Consider the following 16,830-nt stretch of genomic DNA (forward strand, 5'->3'; position numbering starts at 1 on the left):
CCAAAGGAAATTATTTTGCTTTGAGCTGAACATGACCACCTAAGCAATTTGCTGTCTCAGATATAAATTTTCCAGATCAAAAGGAACCCTGAGAATGTCGTGAGCTTCATTCACTTGGTAGGTAATGCAGACGTAGGAAGAGGGTGTCATAAAACCAGTAACATTACAAAAACTATGACTAACACATCGAAGACTAAGTAATATGGGTTAAAATCACTTCCTCACAAGTGAAAACATGGTTTTTGTGACTGATTCCATTGACTGAATATATGTATATTTTCACAGTGCTTATAAGTATTCTTGTTATATCCTGTTTTTCCAGAAGCTGAACTTTACCCACTGTGATACTAACTGCTGGCAGTAGAAGCACTTAAATCTTTGGCATATTCAGCTTTGCCATAAAATCAAGGGTGTTTCCTAGATACAGTATAATTAACTTCAAATGCCATGTTATAATTATGTTCAGGGTGTGACGGACAAAATAAAGTACTTCTGAGTGAAGACTGTTGTGCTGTTCTAAACACACTCTTTTTTTTTTTTTTTTTTTTTTTTTTTTTTTTTTTTTTGAGTCTAGATTTTATAAATATTTCAGAATACTACAGGTAGCACCAAAACAAAATGTTTTATGTCCCTTAAAATTCTGGATCTTAGTTTTGCAATATGAGATTGATTAGATTATTCATTTTCAAATTCATTTAATCTCACACTAATTAAAACATGATTCTAGGAAGTAATAGCCACATTTTTCCTAGTTATATATAAGAGCATATATTAGGATTTTTACAGTCTCAGTAATCATATGCAGAGCTTACAGATAGGAGTGTTGAAGCTCCCTAGTTGGAAATGAGCATTATAAGCATATGGGCATACCTGTTTCAGATCTTTTATAGAGTATTCCAACAAACAGATTGAAATTAACATGTTCTTCAAGTTCACAAGTATGGCATCCAAAATAACTTTTTTCATCTTTCAATCACACCAATCAAATCGCCTCTATAACATACCAACAGCTTTAAATTTACCTAGGAAGCGTATGCAGTCATTCATTTTTTTTTATTGTTATTATTTATGTACTTTTTTTTTTTTTTTTTTTTTTTTTTTATTCCAACAACACTTGCTGTAGACAAGTCTCCTCTTGAGAAGTTTATCTTTGTCCATCAATTCATATGGCAGACAATAAGGGTACTATCCAAACTGCATATATATTTTAGCCAAACCATCAACTTCAGAAGAGACTGCATCAGAACAATAGACAGAATGCTTCTGCTAAAACTTAGCCAGGTTTTGAAATGGGCATCCTAAACTACTCCCCTGAGCTCAAGTGTGGACTGTGGTTCTGTCATTCAGACTCTTACTTGAGGCAGAGTTTCTTCTGGAGAGGAATGTTTCTCTGTGATGTAACGCTGTGTTTAAAAAAGGATGTCTGAATATGATCCTCTGTTGTCAGCAAAGGGTAAAAGGTTCTCAGAACCATACCTCAGCTGCTCTCTGTACACAGGGAATTTTTAATTTTTAATTTTCTATTAGTTCTTTATTAATCATCGTACCCTGGAAGTGGTATAAGCAGTAGGGAACATGATTGTATACATAGAAATGGGCACAGAAGGTGGTTCATGCAGCTCTCTGTAGACAGAGAAGACATTTTTAGTATTTATGCAGTCCAGAAAAAAACTGAACTAAAATGAAAATGCAGATGCATTCTTAATAACAATTCATGGACAGGTTTCATTTATGATGTTATTATAATGGCATGATCTCATTACAGACTCTCCCATCAATTTATAAATAGTGAAAAAAAAAAAAATCAATAAATAGTAATTTATTCATTTTTTCTTTAAGCCAATGTGTTGGTATAGCAATATGGAAGATTCCCAGGCATTCAAATGATGCTCACAGCTTTCCTTCTGTGAGATCCTTTTTCATCTCCGTCACATTTCAAAATGGCTTCAGTAGCTTCAAGGAAGAGGATCAAATGAAGAGTGAGTAAGGTTTTTTATGAGGCAACCATTTTTATCTATCAAAATTCTTTCAATTCTCTACAGATACATATCAAGTAGAACTACATTTGAAAATCCCAACCACAGCTTTAAACATAAAAGAAAAAATAAGAAATTTCTTGTGACATTATTTTATGACTGGATCATTATAGAGTGTTCTACAAAAACTTTATAAATCTGAATCCACATGTAACTTTTAGAGCATATAAGTCTTAAAACATTACAGACAAAGGTTAATCAAAGCAATACTTTGTCTTAGTTTTGTGAGCAGGGAGGAATATAGTGAAAGAAAAAGACAAAAAGTTTCTTTAAACAAGTACATACAAAGAACTAAGAAGTACTTTTATACTAGTTTCCTGTATAACAATGTACGCTCTTTTATGGAGGATGAATGTGTAGCTCAGTATCTTTGTGTTTCTAAGTGTATTAGTGCAATATAAATGATGAATTTGGAGTAGAACCAGCAAAGAAATCTTAACACCTTTTTCATTTCTTGAGACATGGAATCCTACTTCAAACATGAATTGCTATGAAATACCAAAGAATAAGTTAAAAAATGAGTGGTACATTGACATCATACTGTGGGAAAATGACCTAAATATTCTAGTTTTTATGAGAATGCTTGCTCCCAGTTCAGACCTTTTCTCCAGATATATATTTGCAATAAGAAGGATGTATCCCCTTTCGGAAATATCCTTAAGGAGGCTTCTGGGCAACATATGTTGAATCAAAAGTTTCAGAACACAAGGTCTTGCAAAGTTTTTATTATTATTATTATTATTTTAATTATTTTATATTGCTGTTCTTTTCATTACAACTCATTTTCATGAAGGTTAGGTGAACTGAAATAAAATAAATAAATAAAATAGAGTAAACCTGCCCAGTTTATCAGAGTTTATTGGTTAAAAAAAAATCTGAACTAAACTGAAGCTCATTTTTAAATGTTTTTTTTTTTTTTTTTTCTCTGTTTCTGTTTTAGAAGCTCAGAAGCACCAGAGGTTTTGTGGCACATAAATATCTTTTGTGTGTGCTTGTGTTTGTTGTTGTTGTTTGTTTGTTTTCTGTTTGTTTTTGTTTTGCTATCTTATTACTTTTTCTTTCTTTCTTTCTTTCTTTCTTTCTTTCTTTCTTTCTTTCTTTCTTTCTTTCTTTCTTTCTTTCTTTCTTTCTTTCTTTCTTTCTTTCTTTCTTTCTTTCTTTCTTTCTTTCTTTCTTTCTTTCTTTCTTTCTTCCTTTCTTCCTTTCTTTCTTTCTTTTTTTTTTTTTTTTGTATTGCACATGGAAACTTTCACTCTGAAATAATTAGCTAGAAGATGACACAACAGGTCAGTAGTCAGAATCTGACTCTCTCAAAGGCATAGAATCTCTTTCTGTATATGAAATGAATTCACGTACTCTTGGTTTAATTAATTTTATAATATACTCCTTAAACTGAATTCTGTACCTTTTTTTTCTTTTTTTTTCTTCTGTTTTTCTTCTTTTTTTTTCTTTTTCTTTCTTTCTTTTTTTTTTTTTTTCCTTTTTTCTTTTTTCTTTTTTTTCTCTTTTCTTTTTTCCTACAAACTGCTTTGTCATACATATACAGCAAGTTGACAGTCAAAGATATACATTCTGGAAGCTTCGCTATTTCTGAAATTTTGAAATTCCTGAATATTTACAGTTTTTACAGATTGTTGACTTATAACCTTTTCTCTCTCTCTTTGTATGAAATACATATTTACTTAGCATATGCATATAATATGATGCCAGATGGGTAAGCAGAGAATCATATTTATTAAAGATGACAGGGTCAAATTATACAGAAGTGAGACCATTATATGTATGATGTAAGTATTTCCACTGAGGCAATCAACAGACTCAAAGAAATGAGATAGAACTTTTTTTTGTAAGGGTAGTCAAATAAATATTATTATAAATGATCAATTGATCTTCATATTCCCTGGCAGTACGAAAAGAAGTATTGAAGGTACTTAAAAAATATACTGAATGAAGATTGTGGAAGAATTTCTAATAAAAAAAAATAAAAATTGCTCAGTGAGGTTAGGGAATCTCCTGTAATGTCTATTTTTAAAGAAAATTTTAGGCAAATATCTGTCAGCAGCACTGTGTCTAATTGATCTTTTACAGAGCAGGAGAATATATTAGATGACCTCTGAAGATCCCTTCTGACTTAACTTAACTTCTCTCTGAAGTTCTGATTGAAGAGTCCGATACAAATATTTCTCAGACTTTTTCTTGTTTGCACTGTGAGAGAGCAGTGAACTGGAAGGAACTGACAGCAAATGTTTTAATTTGGCATTTTGGGGGAAAAATCTTTGTGGTTTTTTTTATCTCTGTAACTGGCGGAAAATACAATCAAAAAGCTGCCAAAATCTCTTTTAGACAAATTCAGTCAAGTAATTCTCTTTCAATATGAAACACATAATTGGGTTTACAGCCAACTTCCAATTTGTGATCTGTTTACTGAAGTATTTCGCATTACCACCTTGAAGATCAATTTTGATGTATATATACATAAAGAAATACACACATAGACACTACACGCACACTTTCTTTTAAGTAGTCAAACTAAAGCAAAAGTGAAATTTAATGTTATCATACCAGTGCACAGAAAAAAAAAAAAAAAAAAAAAAGTCGTTATAGTTAGAATCAGTTACAAAAAGCCAAGATCAGGACAATGGTCATATCTATTCATTAGATTTGTTAAAATATCAGTTTATTGTTAAAACTGTGCTCCTGAGGAATTATTTGATAGCTGTTATTATGAAATGACACAATGCTTATCTCTGAAGTGACAAATTCTATTTCACAGAAAGGCTGAAAAATACCAACACTTGTTTTGGCTTTTCAGCTGAAACAGTTAGGGATATGAAGTTTTGGTAGCCTCAGAATCCAAATTTGGGATCCAGGGTGATTTCAGCTGCATGGCGTCCTTCTTCTGTGAGCGATTCTGAGAACAGTCAGACTGAAAGGGGGCCTAAATTCTCCAACATGGAATGACTGGGACTCCTTAATACTTTACATGCAGTAAGCAGAAGGAAAGCTTTTTCATCCAATGCACACTCATAAATCAAGAAGAATATCACCATAGCTGCTGTCTGGGAGTGTACAGGAGTCCAGTGGATAAATTTTCAGCTAATCATCGTAAGGTCAAGTACATTCAAACACCAGTCAGATAGAACATGAATATAGAAAAAGCATCACATTTGGAGAAATCCAGGTACTCTGAAATCCTAAATATAAGACCATGGCAAAGAAGAGAAGAATCTTTTAGTTCATCCTTCCAAGTAAATAAATCTGTCATTATCTAGAGAATATAGAAGTTTTGAAAAATTACAGCTCTTTCAAGCCTCTGTTATTAAGAACTATGATCACCACTGATTGTGGCAGGAAAACTGATATGTTTCTTCCTAAGACTGTAAAGTGTCAGGCAATGATCCAAGTTACATAATACAATATAGGTTTAATCACTTGTTCTCCTTTGCTTCTTCTACCATCACCACCAGCAAAAGTAAAGCTGGGCATTACAAGATTTTCTTCTGAGAAACTTTATGGACATGCATTTTGTTTGCCTTTGAATATCCACAATTTTGATTAATAGTTCTTATTTCAGAAGTCTTTTTACAGACATTTATGACAGTAGCTGCTTTAAACTTTGAAAACTGAATCTTGTGAGTGACAATTTTAAAATTTTGGGGTACCATTTATTATATTGAATTCACACTGAAGAAATACAACTTAATACAGTCTTATGAATAGGATTACCAATAACTGTTAGGTCATATTTTAATCCTTTTTTATTCTTCAAAAGAGAGTACATTAGCAGTTAAACTATAGTAGCATCAAATGTTATAATTATACCGGATGTTAACAGGCACAATTCAGCTAGGCTTTAGACAACAGTTATTCTGTGAACAAGTAGCTTTGAAATCTCCTCTGAATCCCATTCTTCTGAAAGCCGAGCCAGGAACTATAAGTAATAACTATGCTGAAACCAGAATATTTTGGAACAGCTCTGGTGTGGGTGTAAGGCAAAAGCCAGAGGTTTTCAACAAATTCAGCAGAAGTAGTTTGAACACAAATGAACAATTTGTTCTTGAAAATGTTCTTTCCATCTTGTTTTACTGTTAAGCACAGTCAGGGACAATTGTTGTTACAAATTTTGATGATTATCACGAAAACTTTGGCAGTCAAACCAGTAAGAATGAACTGCAGGTGGATGATACCCCTTCCAATTTTATGGCCAATATTTAGAATCAACTGAAAAAATAGCAAAAAATGTCCACAATTTTACACAGAATGGAAAACAAGACAACTGGATACATTGCATACATTTCTTCACATTACAAGTACTGAGCCTTAGATGATTGAGTTTGTAGATTCCAAGAAATTTCAGATATTTTGGAGCTTACAGCAACCTCAAAGAAGAAATAGTTTCTTTCTGCATCTTCAATTTCAACCGATTCTACTGGATTTTTGCGTTACCTGGTAGTGATTTGATTTTGTTCAAATAGGGATATTTTTGCATTACCTGGTAGTGATTTGATTTTGTTCAAATAGGGATATCCCACTGCATTACTGCTGGACTGTCCAGAATTCACAAAATAGCATTTATCGTAAAATCAGTCATTGAATCATAGAATAGCCTGGGTTGAAAAGGACCCAGGTTCAAAGATTCAGCCCCCTTCCCCCCTTCCCCCCCCCCCCCCGGTATGTAGGATCCCCAACCACTAGACCAGGCTGCCCAGAGCCACATCCAGCCTGGACTTGAATGCCTCCAGGGATGGGGAATTCACAGCCTCTCTGGGCAACCTGTTCCAGTGCATCACCACCCTCTGAGTGAAAAACTTCCTCCTAATATCTAACCTAAGCCTCCCTTGTCTTAATTTAAAACCATTTCCCCTTTTCCTTTTCCATTTTATTTTATTTTATTTTATTTTATTTTATTTTATTTTATTTTATTTTATTTTATTTATTATTATTATTATTTTATTTTTTTAATAGAACATTTAATTAAATGATCAGGACAGTATCTGAGTCAGTGTTTTATGAACAAAGATATGTTACATTTGATAATAATGGGAAATTATTATTTCCACTACACATTTTAGGAAAGAAATTATATGAAATCTGGTGTAAAAGTATTTGTTCAACTTTGCAATTATAAACAGTTCCATAGAGTGTATTATTAAGGTCATACCACAGTATACAGCCACACATTAAAAGAAGATCCCTAACCATGGTTGTTATTGTGTAATTTTTTTCTATTAAACAATACCTTTTTGAAAAGAAAAAAAAACAACAAAAACAACACAGTTGAATTTTATGCAGGGGTTTACAATACATTTTGAAGATCTGCAGAGTTAGATATGACTGGAAATGTCAAACCCTAGATCTGAGAGGCTGCAGTAAATAGTCTTACTCTGGATAACAAAAATAATGATGACTATTTGGAGAGATCACCAAATAGGAACCAAATAGAGCCTTACAAATGAAGTCTTAAACTGAATCAAGGTGCAAATAAGAAGTCAGCACAGTCTTCAGAAAAGTGAAATGCAGCAGTCTGACTGTCTAATAAGCTGCCTGGCTGACCAAGAATACAACCAGGAAAAAAAGAGAATCACTTCAAAGAATCAGGAGGGTGTCTTCAACAAGTCAGAAATTGGTTTTTGACCTTTCTGACTCATGTAAGCTTTCAGGATTTCCACCTGTGGTGTCTTTTCTAAATGATTTGATGATTAAAAAAAAAAAAAAAAAAAAAAAAAAAAGGATAATATTTTTCTTCTTTTAAATGGACAAAACTCCACCCTTTCTGAATTGGCGTTAACACTGCTCTAGTCAGCTCTTGACCAGCATTGCCTTTTCAGAGGGTAGAAGCAAGAATAGTGTCAACTGTATTTAACTACATTGTATTTCCTGTCATATTAACAACTTGGGTAGTAGAAGTGTTCACTATAACCATACATAAATGTATAAATACTGTAAAATGAACATTTTTATTTTTTTTTTAATTAGATAATTTCAGCACGAGTTGTGCTTTTTAAAAAATAGAATTTCCTATCTAAAATGTACCGTTTATTAATGATAAATGTTCTCATATGTTAAGGAAAGGTTTGGAAACATTGCTGTTTTTTTATTGTTTTTTTTTTTCTTTTTTTCCACAGCTGGAACAGAGATTTCATTTTAGCAAGTACTGTCACACTTGTCCCTTTGAAATGGGTACCCCTAATCAGAAAAAATCTCAAATCTCTGGCCAACTCTGAAGTCTTGGATTTTACTTAAAAAACTACATTTATTATTACTTTAATATAAAATTCCAATGAAAGCAAAACTTAAGGATCACCATCTTTGTATTCCATTGCACTCTCATCGATTTTTCTATAAACAACAAGGTATTTTCAACAAAACCTTTGTTGCTGAGATCAGAGGGCCTCAATACATTCATGACACCCATTAAAATGACTAAATCACAAAACTAAGTCTCTGAAAGAATCTCATTGTAGTTACCCTTAGATTAAAGCATAAATTGGAAAGAAAATAAAAGCAGTCAGGAAAACCAGAACTTTGATTCAACTGGGAAAGGATGACTCAGTAAAATATTAAAACCCCGAAGTGAGACAAAGCTAGTGGATGACTTTTTAGAAAACCCTAGCAGATGCTAGGATCTCACAATCCTCCACTTTTATTGAGAACAAGGCAACCTTATCCCATAACTCTTGATCTCACTGCAAATTAACAGGATTGTTGCAGCTTCCTTCTTTCAGTTTTTAACTTTGAGTCTGCAGCAACACTTACAGCAGGTCATCCAGATATTAATAACTGTTAAGTATGAGAAAAAGCACACTTGAAAAAGTACTTATTAGAAATTGAAAGCAATTCGATGACAGGAGCTTATAGATCATGCACATTATTGCTGAAAGTGCAAACCAGTGTAATTATAAAACTTTTAAAAGCTATGAGAACTTAATAAAATGTTTAATTGTTGGTTCTATAAATCATTTTGACTTTTTATTTCCTTAGATATTTCCACTGTTTAAACAGTATAAATAATGTTTCCCTGTATAATGATGGAATGATAGAATCATAGTATAGTTTGTGTTTGAAGGTATCTCTAAGATCATCTGGTTCCAACTCCTCTGCCATGACCAGGTTGCTAACCATAAGATCAAGCTGCCAAGAGACCCATCCAACCTGAACTTGAATGCCTCCAGGGATGGGCCATCCACAACTTCTCTGGGCAGCCTGCTTCACCATTCTCTAAGTAAAACATTTATTCCAAACATCTAACATAAATCTCCCTTCTTTTAGTTTATAAATATTTCCCCCTTGTCCTATCACCATCAGCTCATGTAAAAAGTTGGTCCCCTTGTTGTTTACAAGCCCCTTTTAAGTACTCAAAGACTGCCATAAGAACACCCCAGAGCCTCCTCTTCTCCAAACTGAACAAACTTTGTGTTTTGCTAACACTTTACTGGGATAGAGATGTGCTTTCTACTTGCTATGGTCTAAGAGGATGCATCTTTTTGGTAGCACTGCCTGGACTCATGCAGTGGAACTGCACATGCATTTCTCACTTTTTTCTTGTCAGACTTCAGTATCTCATCAACTGCCATCCCATAGACGACCTCTAGTTTTAAGTGCATTGGACTTCCTAATTGTCAAGAAGATTCTGAAAAATACTGGTGGAATATCTGTTCATCCTCATTTTCACATTGTGGTTCTGAGATTCAACACTGTCATTGTCACTACAGAGATTTTAGGAGGGGAAATTTTCTAGCTCACTGGGACTTGTGTCTCATACATTTGTATGCATTTTTAAGCAGAAGGAAAGCTAACCTGAATTTGGGAAATATGAGAACAAATTTCATAGCTGGACCCTTTTTAAAGCTGTCTTTTGCAGCATTTCCAGCATTTTATTTGTAGTTTTTAAGGAAGGGTGTAATGTATTGAAAAACCAAAACTGTTTTTGAGATCACTTTATTTTTTGTATAGAGAATATTTATTGCAAAACCTTTAATTTACTGAAAGGAAAAATCAAGTACTTCTCTAATGTATGGGGTAAATTACAAAGTTTACCATTAATGGGAAACTACTTAGAGTAGGATGAGCAAACTTTAAATTGAAAATGATACCATAAATATGTCTCAGAATGTTTCAGAAGTTTAAAATGCAACCTCCTTGTCAGTGTTTAAGACTATGGCATTGTGTAGCACAAGCAACTTTTATGTTTTCTGTGTAAGATCAAATATGGCTCCCAAAGTAGTCCACAGAAAAACTCCAACTTACATTTCAAAGACCAGAAACAAGCAGCCCTAAATTAGTAATAGCTGACATGTCATTAGATTTATCTTCTGCAGCCTATGACCACTTCTGTGTGGCATGATTCATTGCAGGTCCCAGTGTATATTATGGATCCAGTCAAAACTGGTAGTTACACATTGCAAGTTGAAGTGACTGGCATTTCTGTTCTGCTTCTTGTTTTTTCTTTCAACTATAGACATCAGGTTAAAAGTAAAAATATTGTTCAGTTTCCAATCTCTTTGCACATTTTATCAGCATCCAGTTATTCCTTCTCCATTTCACAGAAAATTTCCCACCACCTCTCATTTCTGTACTGTAGTAAGCTAAAATTCAGAAGTTAAATTCTCCTTTCTTCAGTCTTTCTCTGAGCTCAGTTGTTGAGTTTTGTTATGCAAGTGGTGATTTCAGCCAGAGAGATGGCCAAGTTTGATGCAGTCAAGAGGCTTATGTGTTGCTCTCTGACTCACCATGATGATAATGAAAATAAGTTGTCATGATTTTCAGAGAGCTGACCTTTCACCAAAATCTGTTCTCATTAAGCAAAATTCCCAATGAAAGTAAAAGCACAATTAATGACCTCATAACTTCATCAAAAGCAGTAATCACTTAAATGAGATGCCATTGATTATGCAAATAAACAACCTCTTTGGAAAACTTGCCTATTGTCTACAACAGTACATTTATATTATTATTTAGGATAAGATACTGATCAGAATTGGATCTTATTACACTGGATGTTATACAAACAAAAATTACAGGTTTACAGTGTAAATTGATACAAGATAAAATAAGTAGCAAATCATAGAAAGATATCGTAGATCTGAGGGAATTTTGTGCAAATCCAGTTTATTCATTAACGAACAATATTCAGAGTCATTATAATTTTGGCTTTAGAAACCAAAGGACTGTTTTAACCTGAAAATAGTGCAGTAACAACCTTCTAACTCACTCCTAGCAATTAAATTAAAAGCTTCACCATGTTACAGTTTTTTATATTGAAAACATATTTATTTTGCTGAAGAAAAGATGGTTGGCCAAAGTAGAGTAAATAACACATTACAGTGGGCTACATCCTCCCAGCAAAGTCTTTAGCAAAACTAGAAAATCTTGTCAATTAGTTGAAGAGAACCGCAGCATGCACAATCTGAGATTACCAATGGAGTCTCAAAAGACAGACCACAAAACTAACCACAGAGCAGGAGAAAAACAGGTTTCACTTTGTGAAGAAGATATTTAAAACCTACTATTTATAAAAAGTCAGTGGAAAGGCCACTTTCCCAGAATAAATCTGTTGCCTCTTCCTGGTTTACCTATTTGTCCATTTGCTTGTTTTAAAAATCACTTCCATTACCTTTATGTCTAGGAAATAATAACATGAAGGAGAAATAGCTTACTGTCTGTCTAACATAAACAGTTAAACTGTCTAAGTTCTAACTGTCACTATGTGCACATTGTAATGAGAAAAACAGAAAACAGAAGAAAAACTACTTAATACAATACATGCCTGCAATTCAATTTGAAGACTATGCCAGTGACAGAGAGACAACCAAGGTTCCAATATGTAACACAATCCTTGGGTAATACTCACCATAACAGTAGCTTACACAAAATAATCTTTTGGTCAGAAAATGATATCTTTCATTAAAGATGTCAGCAAGTCTCAGTTTTCCAATACAGACTGAATTCTGCTCCATTTTTAAATTTAAATTTGAATTTTTTAGTAACAGTGAATGAGACTAAAATGCTGTAACAGGCTTTGAGATCACTGATTATGAAACAGTTTTATACTATGCTAAAGTTGAATGTGCTGTATCCTGTTCAATGATAGCAGAGAAAACTTTCATTATGAGTAGCACTACAGTATTTTATTCAACAATAGTAAGAACAGTAGGCCACAGTACAGGCTGGAGTCGCTCCCATGTAACAGTAGCTTTCTATCTCTGCTTTTTTTTTTTTTTTTTTTTCCCCAGGAATTTTTGTTTGTGAATATGATTAATGTATTTAGAGCTTAAATATTTTTTAATTAATCTCTTCATTCTCTGTAATAGCCATAGTCTCAGTGTGGCCATAGGCAGCAAACAGTTGGGAATTTGATATAGAGGATATAGGAAAATAACAGGAATTATTTTTTGAAAGATTTTTTGAAAATTTTTTGCACTTTGCTAAATAGCTGTTGTAAATGTATGTCCAGCAAAAAACATTACAGGTTTTTAATCTGCTATTTTCTGTGGCTTTGTAAGTTAAATTCCAAGCCTTCTTTTCCACTGTATTTTCTTTTTAGAAGGTTGATGAGATATTATTTTGTTACTTCCTTCTCAAAATAAACCAAACCCACTTTGGTTATCTTTCTTGGAGTAAATTTCCAAAACCAGTTAATGGTAGACACAAGTACAAACCAAAGCAATGAATGTTGATATTAATTCATCAAGTTGTTATGCATGAGGCAGATGAGCTTGTAAATACATAAATTCTACCTTTCCTTTCTACTTTAAGCACCATTTTTTATATGTAGTTCAGAACACTCTTTCAAAGGAAGGAGACATTATATTCCATGTTTTCCCTTAGAGTAAAAAATCAAGTTTCAAAACTTCCGAATCATAGCGAATAAATAATGAAGCAGGGGTGCATTTGCCCTTACATGGGTTACTGTTCCACCATAGAAAGTGTTATCTACAGACCTGACATAGATTAAGTCTATTAATTAAGATTATTTAAGGACTATTAAAAACAAACAAACAAACCAAACCAAACAACAATCACAACTACAAAACACAAAAAAAAACCATAGGATTTTTCTCTACTGTAGTAGCTTTCTAACACAGAGGTCAGTTATAAGCAGTTATAAAAACTCATTCATTCTATGGACTTTACCGGCATTCTGCTATTCTATCTGATAAATGGGTCTGTATGTGATAGAGACAAGCTATGTACAAAAAGAAGGCATACTTGCCTTCCTGCATAGTTGATTGTTTTCTGCATCTCCCAGTTCAATGTCATATTCTTTCCAAAGACCTTTGGTTGCAGTCCTAAGATAACTACTTTAAAGTTAATGGGACGTTTTTTGCACCCATTGGCTAAGAGCATTAATTTTGCTTCTGAAATAATTCCTGTTATTGATAAGAGGAAGTGCCCCACAGTCAAGCATAAATTAATTTCAATCACACAGAGTTAAAAGGGGGAATGTTAAGGTCAATCTTCCACTTTTTCAATTACTCTTTATGAAAAAGAATTATGCAAGAGAGAAGGGCAGAATTTTTAGGGAAATATAGAACTAACTTCACCCCTTATTCAGTAAACTTAAGTGAAGGAAAAGGTTCAATGTCCAACCCTGGGAGAGAAGAGCCAGCTCTGCTTTCATACACACTACTCCAAATCGGAAGGCAATACAACCAAACCAAAGAGCACCTGACAGCAGGCACACAAGGCCCAAAGTTTCTAAATGAAACATATATTCATACATAATTATCATCACAAATATAATTGCACATAAAGGTAGGCAGTAGGAATGCTTAGTGCTATTTCAGAGGTTGTTCTTTGGATTCTAGTGTTCTTCTGATTCAGTGAAATCGAACCTCCAGCTGATGCTGATGATCCGTTTCCTCAAACAATAGTATTTATCTATTTATTTAAGGAATCTTTCACGTGGTCTCTAGACACAGGAGTTCATACTTTATTTATATATCACAATATATCTTCCGCTAACATGCTTACTGCTGGTAAATCCCTGCTTCATTTTGCTTCAGACCAACATCATATACTGTAAGAGAAAGAGGTCCAACATGCTTCTCAGAAATCATGTAGTCATGAGAGCATACCTGCCACTACAGATATGCACATACATGCACATATATACACATGTACATACAAATACACACACATGCACATACACACACACATGCACACAGACACAATGACATAAATAGGAAAAAACAACTCGGCAATTGCAAGAGTCACAATTTACCATGGAAGCCTCTACTTAATATTCCGCTTGATCTGCCAAGTTTATAGCCTGGCAAATCTGAATACAAATGTCGATGCAAATGAGGATTCATTATTCTTACATCGTCTTTGTGTTGAAGCTTAATGTAACTTGGTTCCTGTGGTTGCTCAGGGAATGTAGATTTCAAGACAGGAGAGAAAAAAAGCGACAAAAAGCAGAAAAGCAAATAGGGAAAAGTAACAGAAATAGAAATAAATAGAAAAAAAATATACTAAGGTCTCAGACTAACAAAACATCAAGCTAATACAGTACATTCTTCTCCCATTTTCTTGTTTAAGGTACATTTGCTTACCATTATCAGCAGAGAAGGAGTTAACTAACCAAGAACAGTCTCCACAGAGTCAAAACACAACAATCCTCCTTTTACTGATTATACAATATTGTGCCTATTGTAAAGTCAGTGCCCCATTTATCTGAAAATTTCAACATTCTTTCGTAATTATAGAGCTCATTGGCTGGTAGAACCTGTACATTTAGATCTGTAAGAAGATTATAAATGAATTCAAAACCACCCCACCAGTGCTGCTTCTTTCATTATAAATTACTGCTGAATAATTCAGAAACACGTTAAGAAAACTACAGTACGATTAATAAACTATACAATCAAAATCACAATAGTTTAAAGCATACATTTATTGTCCCATTTATAGCCCAGCACAAGCAAGGGTTGAAAAGCATCAAATTAAAGGAAACATGAAAAGCTGCAAAATTAAAATTAGATCCTCAATGTCATAGTACATTGTTCTGATGAATCTTTTGTACGGCAAGCTTATGCTTACATATAAATACCTTCTCGGTAAATAAAAATGTACTGTAGGCTTGACTTTTAGGCAAGCTGTAAAGCTTAGCATATGCGATGATCCCAAAGTCAATGCTGTAAGGCTTGCTTCTTCATCCATAAATAAAGCACATTTGCATCCATTCAGTCAAATTAGCTCCATATAAAAAGGTGGTTATAATTAGCCCCTCTTTCAGGTTCACGGTTAAAACTCAAGCATGCCTGCCGTCTTGATTAAATCCACCATCGTCTTCCAATAGCTGGTGCTAATTCTTCCAAGGAAATATTCAGTTGAGGTGTTATTTTATTCTGCACTGCTGTTAGTTGTCTAATTTACGCCAAGTCCCTGCAGTGCTTTCCTTAAGCCATCCTCTTTGTCTTCCCTTTGAAATTTACCAAATCTTACAAGAAATCAATACTTAATTGATTATTCACTTTTCTGCAGCTTCAAACAGCAAGCACGCATAAGATCCTGGAGTAGTCACCCGATTTCCAATGCAGGAGGTTGCTTGGTGGCAGAGATCTGCAAACATCCAACAGCAGGCATTCCACGAAGCTGTGCAGTGGCGTTCAGCGCCGGCATCCAATAAAGCAAACGAAGATACTCTAACGAAGCAGGAAAAGTTCCCATGTGAGATAGATCCATATCAATGCCTTAAATAGAAAGCTGAGGCTCTGGCTTTCGGATACAAGAGCACCATTCTTTGCAGCTACCCCTCTCCTCCTTTTTGCTTACCCTTTTCTTGCCGTGGCACTGAAGTGGAATATCCAAAGTGCCACCGAACTCGAAGAACTCCACGTCGGAACAGGGGTGAGACTAGTGCTGCAACTCTGACATAGAATAAGGATGGCAAGCACGTAACATTACGAAATGTAGGACAAATTCAGGCGAGAGAGAGAGAGGGAGAGCAAGAGACAGATGGCGGATCTGGCTAGAAGCCAAAGCCAGTGAAATGAATTACACTGCTGAATAACTGTACACCATTGATTCTGCCACTTGTTGCTGCATGGCAAAAAAGGGCCTGACGTCGGCAGGAATCTCCTTGTATGTCACGCGTGCCGCAGACAACTTTTCGCACGTAACTCACACCACCGATAGCGATGTGCTATGACAGCCAGGAAGGTCGCGTGTGTGCATGCGCGTGTGCTCATGTGCATGAGGAAAAGCGTGTTTGTGCGTGTGAGGGAGAGCCAGGGAGAAAGCTGAGTGCATGTGGGGGTGTGTGGGTCCGTGCCTGCATGCCTAGTGTGTGTGTGCGCGCGCGCGTGTGTAGAGAGGAAAACAATCCCTGCAATCCAGCCATTTTGTTTAATGAAGAATGGAAGGCTGGCATTCAGAGACGTGGTTATGTGCCGCATATTAATGTGTGCTCTGTAGACATCCTCCCCCTTTTTACATGAGTGGCACAGGAGCGTAGCCCTCAACAGAGCAGCCAGTGTGGGAGCAGGAGCCCGTGAGGTAACATATCATCACTGAACCCAGGGACGTGGCACACGGTGCTCTGCAGAGGAACAAGTTGCTGTCTGAGGAGAAGGAGGAGGAGGAAAGCTGGTCCCACATTTACAATGTGAGGGTGCTTTTGGAAAGATAGCCCCAGTCAAAGCAGACTGTTCAATAAATGCTTCATACCCAGGATGAAGGGAGACATTAGGGGATGCCCAGGGGGCTTTGGAAATCAAATACAATGTTTGAGTAGCACAATTTGAGGTACATTATAAAAAAGCAATTTGAATTGCCAATGAGGCGACACATA

General features: G+C 34.8%; 1 long non-coding RNA gene across 1 annotated transcript; it reads right to left on the reverse strand.

Moving 5' to 3' along the window:
• Positions 1-14,912: 14,912 nt before the first annotated feature.
• LOC107310295 (uncharacterized) lies at positions 14,913-16,471 on the reverse strand. Its single transcript, XR_001553549.3, has 2 exons — positions 15,813-16,471; positions 14,913-15,682 (listed from the first exon to the last, which is right to left on the reverse strand). It is a non-coding gene; the product is annotated as an uncharacterized LOC107310295 (long non-coding RNA).
• Positions 16,472-16,830: the final 359 nt, after the last annotated feature.

Source organism: Coturnix japonica, chromosome 2, assembly GCF_054131305.1.
Source record: "Coturnix japonica strain WE chromosome 2, WE-NBRP24, whole genome shotgun sequence".
NCBI lineage: Eukaryota > Metazoa > Chordata > Aves > Galliformes > Phasianidae > Coturnix > Coturnix japonica.